The sequence below is a fragment of the Dipteris shenzhenensis genome, chromosome 12 (assembly GCF_047967505.1).
Source record: "Dipteris shenzhenensis isolate YYH24624 ecotype China chromosome 12, Dip_SZ_1.0, whole genome shotgun sequence".
In the NCBI taxonomy this organism is placed as follows: Eukaryota; Viridiplantae; Streptophyta; class Polypodiopsida; order Gleicheniales; family Dipteridaceae; genus Dipteris; species Dipteris shenzhenensis.
The window spans coordinates 35,209,282-35,223,899 of NC_141607.1; the positions used below are offsets into that span (position 1 = coordinate 35,209,282).

General features: G+C 41.3%; 1 pseudogene; it reads left to right on the forward strand.

The window, feature by feature from the left end:
- Positions 1-2,481: 2,481 nt before the first annotated feature.
- The window catches only part of LOC147896144 (uncharacterized), a 32,106-nt pseudogene continuing 19,969 nt past the window's right edge, over positions 2,482-14,618 (forward strand).

A 14,618-nucleotide genomic window follows, 5' to 3' on the forward strand; every position in this document is an offset into this window, starting at 1 on the left:
AAAACCAGAACAATCAACCTTGCCCTTGAAGGATCTTCCATCGTCACTGCTGGTGTCAGAGTCGATCATGCCATCCTCGATGTCAATGGCTGCTGCATGACCATCACTGAATGTTTTGTAACGGCTAACCTTTTTCATGTCTTTGTGGATTTTCTTCCTTAAGCTTCTATGAACCAGGACGTGAGGTACTTATCATCGGGGCGTGGGTCACATTTGGCAATTAATCATTTCATCTTGCCTAGAAAGCGCGTACATCTCAATGACCTTGTTCAAGCTTACTTAGTTGAAGAGCGGGATCATCTTGTAATCTCTCCATTTGCAAGAAATGCCTCTTGAATTCTATTTGTAGCAAGTCCCATGTGGCTCTTTCTTCCACTAGGAGGTCTAGGTACCATTCTGGGGCTTCATCGGTTAAGGCCATGGGGAAGCAAGCGACCTTGGTTTCATTGGATTGATCTCCACCCGCTCGACATGTGGCATCAAAATGCTGGAGGAATCGCCCCTACCATTGTATTTGGGAAGTTTGAGTTTGCCCAAGGGGCACCTACCTTGATTGTTATTATTATTGCCAAAATTGTTTCTGTTCAAGATCCCCATCATCACGACGATGCCCGACCATGTTGTGTCGTGGAGGAGTCAAAGGGATTTCTTGAATTTCACGTGGGGGAATCAGGATAGAGGGTTGTCAAAGGTGTTGGTCGGAGCATAGTTGCATGAAGATTTGGTGAGCATAGTTGTCAGAGGCATTGGTCGAGGCGTAGTTGCATGCAAATTTGGCAAGAGGTGGAACGGGTGTCTCTACCACAAGTGTGGGTGTTGATGTAGTTATGCTAGGGGGGTTAGAGATGCATGGACCATCATGTTAATAATGTGCCTATTATTTTCCCACATGGTAGGGAAATGTGCCGATGTACACATATCGTCAATCAGTGACGATAGAAATTTATGAGCGAATTAGTGCGAAAAGGGGCCCACACGGGGGCACAAATTAACGAGTGCTAGGGATGCCAAAATGGTGTGCAATGGTCTGTAAAATTGACCCATAGTGTGGTGCTTCTGTGTGTGAAATCATGGCTCAAGTTGGGTCTAGTTTGTGTCCCAAATGGATGAGCTATGATGTGTTAAAGTAGGGGTAAAATGTGGTCTTTTTTTTTGGGGGGGTCCTTGGCCTTGAGCCTAGTGTGAATGGACTTTAGTGGGGTAACTGAACTAGGGTTGGTTAGTCTAACTGGTCAGTTATCCTAACTATCCAAGTATTCTAACTAATAGTTAGAGTAACTAGGTCAGTTACTTTAACTGGCAGTTACCCTAACCTAACAGTACCTAACTTGGTTAACCTAACCTAGTGAGATAGCTAGACTAACCTAATTTTAGTTAAACTAGCCTGATGTTTGTTAGACATAACTAACTCTAGTTAGTGTAACCTAGCATAACTAACTCAAGATAGTTTAACTCAATCGAACCCACTAACCTATGGTAAAACTAACTTAACCTAGCCTACCTAGGGTTAATGTGGGGTTAGTTTTAGGGGTTTTTTTTTTTAATTTAAAAAAAACGGAGGGGGTTGGCACTAGGCAGCGGCAAGAGGGGGGCTGTGAGGGGAGGGGGGTGGGAGTCGAGGAGGTGGAAGGAGGGGAGGTTGGAGCAGAGGCGCGGGCGAGGCGGAAGGAGGACTGCGGAGGAGGAGGCATTGCCGAGGCGGGTGCATCACCATGGGCAGAGCTAGTTGCACTGCCGTTGGTGGTTGGTTGCGCTGTCAGTCCAGCTGCATAGTAGAGCAAGGGCCTAAGGCCCTTAGATTAGATAGTTAGGGATGGGAGTGGGGGAGTTGGGGGTGGAAGGGGGGTGGGGGTGGATGGAGGGGGGGGGTTCCAAGGGGCAGGGGGGGAGCATTGTTGGGGGTGGAAGGGGGGGCGGATTGGGGGGGTGCAAGGGGGGGGTGGGGGGTTGGGGGGGGGTGGGGGAGGGAGGGGGGGGCGGAGGGGGATGAAGGGGTGGAGCAGGGGGAGGGGGGGGCATGGAGGGGGGGGTGGGGGGTGGGGAGGGAGGGGGGGGGGGTGAAGGAAGGTTTATAAAACAAAAACTTGTGTAACTTATATATGTAGATTTATGGGGGGGGGGGTTTCAAAATTTTAAGATTGAAAAATGTATACATGCAAGAGGGGGTTCACAATTACATGAGAAAATGTAAAAATGAAAGAATAGGGGTATTTTTAATACATGCTTTCTCACATGTGCTATGTAAGGTTTATAAAGAGTGAGCCCCCTGGGTATGTGCATAAGTTCCAAGAATTAAAGACGTTGCTCAAGCACGATCAAACAATTATAGGCAAGGTGGCTGATTTCTTCTTTGTGAAACAATTCCAAAATAGAGGGAGCCAAGATGACCATGAACTGATATGGATTGAGGATGCACCTTCTTTTGGCTTGGCAATGAATCAAGTAGTCACAATGTTCATCGACAAGTTCATAACAATAGACATGGCCTTGCTCATTGATGGTCACAAGGACTTGCAAAAGGACAAGAACAGGAAAACATGCCGCAAGATAGGAAAGAACTACAAGTTCGGCTTCCCTTGTCCACCTATGCGAGCAACAACAATCCTGTAGCCATTTGAAAATTACAGATGATTCAACAAAACAAAAGGAAAATTACCAACATGTTTCAACTCTGTTACAAAACCCAGCCATCCTAACAATGATGATGGACTTGTTCCTAAACTAGTTGCAGCTTACTGAGGAGGATTACATTGATGCAATGCATAGTACTATTACACAACCAACCATTTTATTATGGAGGAAAACTAGGGGCATATACACAAATAACTTCAATGAGACTTTGACGCAACTTTGGGGGGCAAACACTGATATTCAGTTCATCTTGAATCCACACGGTGTAGCTTCATACTGCACATCATACATAATGAAGATAGACAAGGAAACCAATGATGCTATAAGGCCAGCAACAATCGAAAGCCTACGAGCAAATGCACTAGCAAACGAGTGAATACGCAAAGTCGAAAATGCCATACTGAACATGTAGCACATCAGCACACAGCAAGCTATGTACTTATGTTTATCGCTACTGCTTAGCACATCAACAAGCAACTTCATGTATATCAACACAAGTGAAGTAGATGATCGCACGCTCTTACTGTGTCGTAAAACACGGCTCGAGAAAATGGACCAAAACAGTAGCAACATCTTCTTTGATGACATCATCATGAAGTACATGAAACATGACTCCACTCTACACTCAATACCCTTAGTAACATTTGTCAGTGAATACACAATCCCCCAAAAACAAAAAAGAGCAAGAAAAAGGGCCAAAGTAACACGATTCAATAACTACAACAAGGAGAAAGACCCTGAGAACCACTACAGAGAGCTTTGTTTGCTGTACTTACCATTCCACATGAAAGAACCTACATTGGATGAGCAACACCATAGTTGGCATGACATGTACAGTGACCATAGAGACACAATAGAACAAAATCAGCAAAGGTTTAACAAGCTATCAACGTATCCAGCTTTCCCGGCATGTAGCAGCTCAAACACGCCTCAAGATCCATAGGCAGAAACCCCTTCCAAAGAATGAACCAATTCAACATCGGGAAAGAAATGAAACACATCAACGCAAGAAATGCTTGTTAACAAAATCCACATTCATTATGATTCCCAATGCATTGTACTATGAGAAAATGCGTGCTTTGAATCCAAAACAATGGAGGATAGTGGACGACATAATGTTGAAAAAGAGACTAGACCTTACATATAAGTTTCACTTGTTTCTAACGGGCAACACAGGCATGGGAAAAACATTTATGCTGATGGTTCTTGTGCATGCACTAATGCACTTCTACTTGCACCTTGACATGTTGGACCCAACATTGCCCAGAGTCCTATTATTGGCTTACACTGAAAAAGCTACATACAACATTGGGGGCCTAACAATACACTCTACACTACATTTGCCATTACTCACAAAACAAACTACACCAGCTTGTTAGTGGAGACATTGCAAAAGCTTTTTCCACTACATAGGAACATTGACCTCATAGTGTTTGATGAGGTGTCCCTAATTGGTCTACACACATTTGTGGCAGCAGACATGCGCATGTGCGAGATAAAACACAACCACATGCAGCCTTTTGGAGGCATGGACATGCTCTTCTGTGGAAGTTCTGTGGGGACTTATGTCAGGCAAGCCCTACGAAAGACTCTTGGATTTTCCTTGACCACTCATCGTCATCGTTGATGAGTTCATCATTTTGGAAGACTTATGTTAAGTACTATGAGCTGGACCAACCCATGTGGCAAGACAATGAAACCTTCCTGCACCTCCTCAACAAGATTCAAATTGGCTCACAAACAATAAAAGAACTCCAACTGCTCAATAGCCTCTACAGAAGAGTTCTTGAGAACAAGCACACAATACCACACCTCTTCTATACGAATGCAGCAAATGATCAGCACAATGACTATCTTTCAATTTCTCCAAAATGAACCACATGTCATTCACATGGAAGACATCAAGCATATAACATGCAACAAAACAATCAAGATTCCAATTGACCCAAAATGCACTGGAGGGTTACACAACACACTAAAACTAAAGATAGGGTTGATTGTCGAAGTATGCTCCGGAAACCTGAACATCAATGATGGCCTGTGCATTCTAGTACACTGAAGAGCACAGCAACCCTAGATTGAGTTCAATGACCATAAGGCCGGCATGAGAACCCATTCAGAGAGAAGGTCTTTATACAACCATAACATAAGCACAATATGGACACCACTATAGCAAGTAGTGCACGAGTTCCAAATTGGGAAGGACCACCTTAATACTGTCACACAAAAGTAATTCCCAATGCAACCAGCAGCTACCGCAAGAACAATCCATCGTTCACAAGGCCTAACAATGACATTGTTGGCATTTGACCTGCAAAGAGTAAAGGGACATGGGCTAGTCTACACCGCACTGTCATGTGTACATGACCCCACATCACTTTAATTATTGCCCGATGTGGAACAGAAACATATTAGAGTGGACAAGCTTGTGATGCTAGAAATAGAACGGCTAAGGACAGAGAGGACATGGCCTTTTGAGCAACACCAGACAGACTTACAAGGGAGTAACATGACCCTAAAAAGTCTAAAGTTCACAAGAACTTTCCACCCACACATAAACGACATCATGTGCACATCAACTATTCTACAAGCCAATGTCCTATGCTTACAAAAAATGCATGCAGATGAAATAGAGACGATAAGCTTACCAGGCTTCTTGGCAATCCGACCAACCAAAGGCCTTGTGACATACTACAAGCCAGAATTGAAGGAAACACACACATCAACAATCTCTTGTGATAACTTTGAATGCTTGATGTGTGTGCTAGAAAGAAAAAGGGAAAAACCCATTGCAGTATTGAATGTGTACAAGTCCCCATGAGCACTAACAGAAGCGTTGTTGATTGCAATTCACGAGATGCTACTTCGCATTCCACACAATGCATTAACTTATGTAGTAGGGGACTTCAACATTGACTTCAACAAAAAAACCACAGCGTTACAACACCTTCAGCAGCTCATGAACGGGCACGGAATGGAACAAATCATGGCACACCCAACAATAGTGTACGGGTCTACAATTGACCACATTTGGACAAAAACCCAAATAAACACGATCATGCCAAGCACGAAGTACATATACTGGAGTGACCACTCATTACTGTATGCTAGCAAAGTAGCCGCAATCTACCAGAACCACCGAAACTCCATTCAACAATGCTTCTATAATGTTTTGACCTATAGGCCGGGCCTAAGCAATTCTTGCTGCAGCCAACAACTGTTGAAAAAGCCCATCATTCTCAAGGTCTCACAATGGCATGATTGATGCCAAACCCATAAAGTGCCTAGGGCCACGGGGTTGGCTAGAATGCACTATCGCATGTGGATGACCCCATCTCACCTAGCTTACTATCTAATATAAAAAAGAAACATAATAGGTGGATCGATCTGTCCTACTACACACATAACGGCTAAGGATAGAGAGGCAGTCACCTTTTGAGCACCAATAAATACACTTACAAGAGAGCAACAAAGTCACAAAAAGCCTCAACACAATAACTTCCTAGTCACATGTACGTAGCATCACACACACAACAATCACTCTACAAGCCAACAATCTGTCCTTGCAACAAATCCATTCATATGAAACAAAAAATGACTCACTCATCACACTTCCTACCAATCCACCCAAGGGGCTCTGAAAACATTACAAAACAACTGCAAACCAAAATTGAGGAAACTGCACATATTAGTATCACCTAGGCAAGAACACCAATTGTAGTACTAAACATGCAAAAGCCCCCACATGCACGAGTAGAAGCATTCCTAACCACAATCCTAAAAATGCAACATGGCATTCCATCCAACCATTTTTTGGCAGATGGTACTAAAGAACAACCAATTGGGATGACTACCTACCCATGTTGGAGTTTACTTACACTACTATAACAAACTCATTGCAAAAGCTAAAGTATTTCCTTCAACATCTCAATGACATTTTGAACATACCAAAACTTAATGTCAATTATGCAACAAAACATGCTACACATTGTGTCGACAAGGCATGGCAGGCGTCCAATAAAGCATCATGGCTAATACCCACAGGTCATGTCTCACCCTAGAAATAAACACATTTTCATGTTGCGAAGGTTAGACCTTCAACCCAACAGCAAGCCAACACTTACCCCAAGGGTACTGCCAGTGCAGCTTGATTGCAAATCGACCTCCAGGACCATGCAACCTCGCAAGATGCAACTAATGAAGGATACAAGCTGCACGTCCAACATGTGAACAATGTTTTGATGGCCACACAAGATGATTGAAAATAGCGACAAAGTGATAAACAATGATCTCAACACCGGCACGCTCCACATCGGCTTTAATATTCATGTGCACTTCAACAGACTATTTACAACTAATGGTGAATCTAGCACAAGAAAAGGTGGGAAAAGTACATTACATCATTCTGAGTCTTATGTGTGTTAAATGCCTCTTAGTCTTTAACACCATATTAGAGAATTTGGGAAAATCCTGATAATTTGGGAACTTTTGAGGGGTTGTAATTATGTAACATTCAATGTTTTTCATTGATTTTTCCCATAGATTTGGTAGTCCATCCAAATCTCGCAAATGTGCATGGTTTGCATCAACATAAATAAAATGTCAAATGTTGAGGTTTCGACCAATGCATGGTATTTTTTGAGGGGTTACAATTATAATGCATTGAGTGCACTCCATTGACTTTCTCCCTGGATTTTGCCGTGTATATGAAACTCACAATTTGGAGTGTGCCTGTTTTGCATTAGCTGAGAAAAAAACATCATATGTTTGAGTTTAACGAAGCATTTTTTGCCTCTTCTCGAAAAAAGGTGGTGTTCAAAAACACCATTTTTAGTTTAGTTGGAGAAAAAGTAAGAATGCAACACTAGTCCTTGATATTTTGTCAAGTGTGCAGAACTTGCAACCACAAAGCAATGGTCTGCAAAAAAAAAGATAAAGAAAAAAGATCAATGTCATACCTTCCAAATATTTGTCAGTATTCAATTAAATTATTGTTGTGCAAGGAAAAAAAAGTCATGCTTTTCAAGTACCTTCACTCCATTGTGGAGTCAGCATCAGAGTCGGAATCTATTCTATGAGACAAATTGGATAAAGCTCGCTTGCGTGCAATGGTTGGTATCTTCACCTTGATGGGGAGGTTGCTGCTCTTTGAGGAAACCTTCTTTGAGAGGTTACATTTTGGAACCCATGACCATACAATAGCATCAACAGATTCCCAACGTGGAGGATCACGTTTATTGCACATCCAACAATCTGCATATACCTCCTCAATTTGTGCATTGTGTCTTTTGCATATAGGTGCCCAATATTGTATGAAAACCTTCTTGAAATTTTTAGATTTATTATCCTTCTGTACATCAATTTGAGCAATGCCTAGCCAAATTGGGTAAATTTTTTCTGCTGGTCGGACCAAAAGAAAGTGTCCTTTTTGTACATCAACCATTGGATCAAATGATTGTTTTGGCTTTTTCCTTTGAGGTCCACAGTAATGATCATTCAACTCTTCAATTCCTTGAAACTCATCGTTTTCATTATCAACTACTTGCACACAATCAATATGTTGCGTCTTTGGCCAAAATCTCTCGTACATGCCCTCTACACTATTGTTTGGTTTATCAAGCTCATCAATCATGCTCTTCCAGTACTTCACTACTGGCTTGTAAAACTTTGTGAAAGATGCTTATGGACCTTGCAAGTGTGCCCATTTTTCCCAAAAGCGTACACACTCCTTGATACCAACTATCACATCTAAGTGGTCCTTCACATACTTGAACATGGTTACATAAGGTGGCTCTCCACTTGGTAGCATTGGATGACCATCCGAATGTCTCTTCCACAACTCAATGCCACCTTCACTTGGTTGCCAATCTAATGATCATGGATGCACTTTATATTGCATGATAGGAACTTCATTTCGCATAAAGAACCGAAATTGGAGAGGCTTTGAGTGTCCCACTAAAGAATCTTTCCCATCGCATAGGCATCCATCAACATAGCTCTTGAAATCAGGTTGAGGGAGATTTGGCCATGCGGCCAAATCTTGCTATCTTCTTTCTAATCACGAGTGTCGAGGAAGATTTGGTTGTGTGGCCAAATCTTTTCAAAGCAGCAAGGTTTAGGAAGATTTAGTTGTGATGCCAAATCTTTATAGCTTCTTTGAAATCACCAAGATCTAGGGAGATTTGGCTGTACGGCCAAATGTTGTATGTTTTGAAAGAAGCCAGAAGATTTGGCCGCATGGCCAAATCTCCCCATTTAAAATTTAAAATTCAAATCTTAAGATTCAAATTTCAAATCTGAAAATTTCAAAATCTTAGATTCAAAATTCAAAATTTAAAATTCAAAATTCAAAATTCAAAATTCAAAATCTTAGATACAGAATTCAAATTTCAAATTTGAAGATATGAAAGTCAAATCATATACTAAAGACCCTACTTTCAAATCACACTTCGAGATTCCTACTTTTACAAGACTCTTTCTTTCAAATCGAGGTGTTCCGAAATAGAGAAAATGGAGAACATGCAAGAATTAGGTACGCTTTTGATTTCTTTCGTTTTCTTACTTGAATGATTGAGTAGCCATCGTAGGAGCTAAAGAGAGAGTAGCTGTAGCAATTGTAGAAGTTGTCTTTCTTGCTGGCAAACGGAAGAGGAGCCGAAGGGGAGAAGCATGGAGAGAAGAGGAGGAAGCGGGAGGGAAACAGACAAGGCATCCGAAGATGGCAACTCGTGATTGAGCAAGAGTAATTCTGCCGGTGTGGGCGACGAGGAAGAAGATGGACGGAACGAGGAAGGAAGGAGGACGAGGGCTCTGATGGTAGGAGGAGTAGAAACCGCGACGGGAAGGCATTGCAAGGATGAAGGAAGGGGGGAAAGAAGCAAAAATGGGGGGAAAGAAGCAATCCGCCCAAAAAAGCATGCCTTGGGGGGGAGGGAGCAATCCCCCCAAAAGCATGAAGAGGAAAAAAAAAAAAAAAAAAAAGACCTCTTTCTAATCCAACTATTGTGTGTGGAATCTATGGAGAGTTGAATTGGTAATGGAATTTTAAAACCTACATAGTTAAGTACACATTGCTAAAACAAAACTGGGATGGGGAGCCTCCCGAGACCTCTTATTTTGACATAGTTTTGAACTTTTTTGCTTGCAATTAGCTAAGCAAGGGTGGAGGAGTGTTTTCCAAGAACTACCCCATCTAAGACGTTGTCCTAAAGCTCTCAAACCACCCTAGGTACACATTGGAGATCTAGGAAGGGAGAGAACAAGGTGAGCCTAGCACTTGATTCCTCATGAAGATGAATTCAATTCCTTCTCATAGGTTTACTTTTTATGCTTGGTTTAAAAGGCTTGTTTAGCTTTGCCTTTTAAAGTTTTGGTTTTTTAATAGTTTTAGATTTTCTAGTTTGCTTTTAAAGTAATAGTATGATTTTAAAGTGTAATAGCGTGAATCATGAAAAGCATGTACGATTTTTTTGAAAGTAGGATCTCTACATTTGAATTTCAAAATTTGAAACTTGAAACTTGAAACTTGAAATTTGAATTTTTTATCTTAAAATTTGAATTTTGAATTTTAAACTTTAAATTTTAAAATTTAAAATCTGGATCTTCAATTTTTAAATTTAACGTTTGAAGATTTGTCCATGTGGCCAAATCTTCCTAGTGATTTGAAAGAAGATTTGGCCATGTGGCCAAATCTTCCTAGTGATTTGAAAGAAGCTAGCAACATTTGGCAGCACGGCAAAATCTTCCCAAACCCTAATGCTTTGAAAGATTTGGCCACATGGCCAAATCTCCCAGAACCTGGTGATTTGAAAGAAGCATGCAAGAGGAGGTTGCACAACCAAAACTCTCCATACCCTAGTGCTTTGAAAGAAGCCTATAAGATTTGGCCACACGACCAAATCTTCCCAAGTTTGAAAGAAAGACACAACCAAATCTTCTCAGTGCTTTGAAAGAAGTCACGGAGGTCTCGAAGGATTTGGCCGTGCATCCAAATCTTGCTAGCTTCTTTGAAAGCACCAAGGTTTGAACAGATTTGGCCTTGTGGCCAGATCTTATTGCTTCTTTCAAAGCACTAGTGTCTTAGGAGATTTGGCCATGTGGCCAAATCTTGTGGGCTTCTTTCAAAGCACCAAGGTCTAAGTAGATTTGGATGTGTGCATAAATCTATATGGCTTCTTGAAAGCACCAGCATCTCGGGAGATTTGGTTGTGTGGACAAATCTTGCTATCTCCCTTTCAAAGCACCATGGTCTGTGAAGATTTGACCATGTAGCCAAATTTTGCTGCCTAAAATTCAAAGCACCAAGGTTTAGGAAGATTTGGTCTTGCAATGAAATCTTGTAAAGCATTTTCATCCTAAGTCACACCATCAAATATCAATATTGAACTATAACAAATGCTATGTACTATGCAGGTGCCACATTGAAAGTGGGGGTTAAAGTCAACTTGCTTGTCAGTGGAAAGATTGTTGCCATTTGGACAATATTCTCTACATCACATGATGACATGTGCCAAGGTGTGCCCTTGGGAGAAAACAATGTATCGATGGCGATCGATATTTGTATGGATGAAAGTGCACTTCTTCCATTTCCTACAATGGATGCATTCTTAGTCTATGAGGCTTTGGGTAGTGTTGTTCGTTGGAAAGCACGATCAATGAGTTGTGTGGACAATGTCAATGAAGCTATTGTACCAATGAATGATATAACATTAGATACCATTGACGTTGAACCTCTATGTGAATATGATGAGTTTTCCATTCGAGAATCATGGAAGGACAAGAAAGTCTTAATATGGGATGAGCAGAAGACCAAGAGCATTGCAGAGGGTGTTGTTTTATATGTCTACCCATTTGAACCTATAAATTTTGAGATGCTTGGTGAAGGTAATCTAGGTGTGGGAATTGAAAAGTATCAGATGTATCAGGCATCGATACCATCCACTTAATAAAATGGCCCATTGCACAAATAACCTTTATAGATGGAACTTCATTAAGAATTGATGACACCATGAATTCTTCAAGTGGTTCTGGGAAAAAGCACATGGAAGATGAGGACCCAATGGAAAAATCCACAAAAAAGAGGCGTTATTGCATGATAAAGAGAAAAGCTAAAAAACATGGCATGCCATTAGCATCATCTAGACTCACAAGGGATGCAGTCATAAAAGTATCTATGATTGATTGTTGTAAACAAAATTGTTGTCAATTTGCCGATCATCAAATGATATCCAAATTACGCATAGAGTATTGGGGCCAAAGTTTGGAGGCTCGCACCAATTATGTATATGACACTCTTGGGGTTGCTTGTCGAAAAGATGACAATGGGCAGTTCAAATATGTCTTTTCATTGAATGGTATTCAAGTTTGTTGTAGAGCATGGTATGAAATGCATGGTATTCCAAAAACAACATTTTATCGATACAGGGAGCAATTTGAAATTGGTATACGAAGGTGCATACATGGTAATAAAGGAATCGTGCGGAGAGGTTGGGACCACACAGAACTGGGTAGAGCCATAATCCAAGATTTTGTGGATAACAATTCTGAGCATATGCCGCACAAATGTAGAACACTTCAGGATGGATCAAGGGAAACACAGTTGGTGATACCAGATGTATACAAGCAGGTTGATATTCTCTATGAAGTTAACATGCAATTAAAGCATAGTTTGGGTTGTAAGGAGATGTCAACTTCCACATTCAACCGCATATGGAACTCTGAATCCAAGCATGTAACTTTGTCAAAACAAGTGAATTCTCTAAGTGTGGTTTATGTAGTGCAATCAAGGCTCGGCTTGCAGCGACAAAATGCCAAAATGAACATAATAAGTTGATGGAAGATAGAAGAAAGCACATGTTACAACAAAAAAGTTGTAGAAATGTGTACTACACTTGGCGCAGATTTTCTGAAATGTATCCTCAGACATACTTGTGCATTATCCATGATAAGATGGACCAAAAGAAGACAGCCATCCCTAGATTACGCAATCGTTCAAAGGACACAGACAGATCCTTTCAGCTCCCAGTGGCTTTGACTGGCATGATAACACATGGACATGGTCAAGGATGTTATGGTCATTTTTCTTTATCCTTGTGGCCGTCGGATCCTAACTTCACAATTGGTTCATTGGCTTTGTGTTTGAGAAATCTTGAAAGATTTGATAACCATGCACTTGGAGATTTGGTACATGATGGGATGCCAAGGTCTGACAATGCTCTGCTGAATGCACTAACCTCAAGAGAAGCATTGGATTCTCACTATGTTTCTAATGGCAAGCAACAACTTCATCTTGGAGCAGTGGGTGGAACATTCAAAGACCTTGGACTTGGAAGCTCCCATCAAGAAAATCCTTATAAGAAACTACCCGAACACCTATTGTTGCAGTTGGATAATTGTGGTTCTGAAAACAAGAATAGGTACTTGTTTGCATACCTATCATTACTTGTTGCTCGAGGGATTTTCAAGTCAATTCAATTGGGATTCTTGATGGTTGGGCATACACATGAGGATATTGATGCAATGTTTAGCAGGTTTTCAGAGAGGTCAAGAACTAGCCAAACATTGACATTTGCACATCTCATGGATACTTTTAGACAATGTGAGGAGTCTTCTCCAATGCCATCGTGATTAGAAGAAGCTAGTAAGATTTGGCTGCATGGCCAAATCTCCTTAGACCCAGGTGATTTAAAAGAAGCTAGAAAGATTTGGCATCACAACCAAATCTCCCCAAATCCTGTTGCTTTCAAAAGATTTGGCCACACGGCCAAATCTCCCTAGACCCTTGTGATTAGAAAGAAGCTAGCAAGATTTGGCCACACAGTCAAATTTCCCTAAACCCTCGTGACTTATAAAAAGCTAGAAAGATTTCGCTTCGTAGCCAAATCTCCCCAAACCTTAGTGCTTTGAAAAGATTTGGCTGAATAGCCAAATCTCCTTAAACCTGGTGCTTTGAAAAGATTTCACTGCACGGCCAAATCTCCCCAAACCTGGTGTGGCTGCATGGCCAAATCTCCCCAAACCTGGTGCTTTGAAAAGATTTGGCTACATGGCCAAATCTCCATAAACCCTTATGATTACAAAGAAGCTAGCATGATTTGACCGCACACAAATCTCCCCAAACCCTAGTGCTTTGAAAAGATTTGACAGTATGGCCAAATCTCCATAGACCCTCGTGATTAGAAAGAAGCTAGCATGATTTGATCGCACACAAATCTCCCCAAACCCTGGTGCTTTGAAAAGATTTGGCAGTATGGCCAAATCTCCATAGACCCTCGTGATTAGAAAGAAGCTAGCAAGATTTGGCCGCACGGCCAAATCTCCCTAAACCTGGTGCTTTGAAAAGAATTGGCTGCATGGCCAAATCTCCATAGACCCTTGTGATTGGAAAGAAGCTAGCAAGATTTGACCGCACACAAATCTCCCCAAACCCTGGTGCTTTGAAAAGATTTGGCCGCATGGCCAAATCTCCATAGACCCTCGTGATTAGAAAGAAGCTAGCAAGATTTGGCCACACGGCCAAATCTCCCTAAACCCAAGTGATTTAAAAGAAGCTAGAAAGATTTGACTGATTTGAAAGAAGCTAGCAAGATTTGGTTGCACAGCCAAATCTCTCCAAACCCTAGTGCTTTGAAAGAAGCCCACAAGATCTGGACACAAGGCCAAATCTCCCCAAACTTTGGTGCTTTGAAAGAAGCCCATATGATTTGGCCACACATCCAAACCTCCCCTTCCAGTGCTTTAAAAGAAGCCCATAAGATTTGGCCGCACGGCCAAATCTCCCTAGTGCGGCCAAATCTCCCTAGAATCTAGTGCTTTCCAAATCTACTACTATGTCTAGTGTCAATTCTAGATTCTATTTCAGATATGTTTATCGATAATGTGTTTTGTCTAACATTAAAGATTATAAAGATGATAGTTTGTATATTGCTTGGGTTTTTTTACAGGAAAGACACAAATGTGAAGAAGGTTGAGAAAGTTGTAAGTGGATT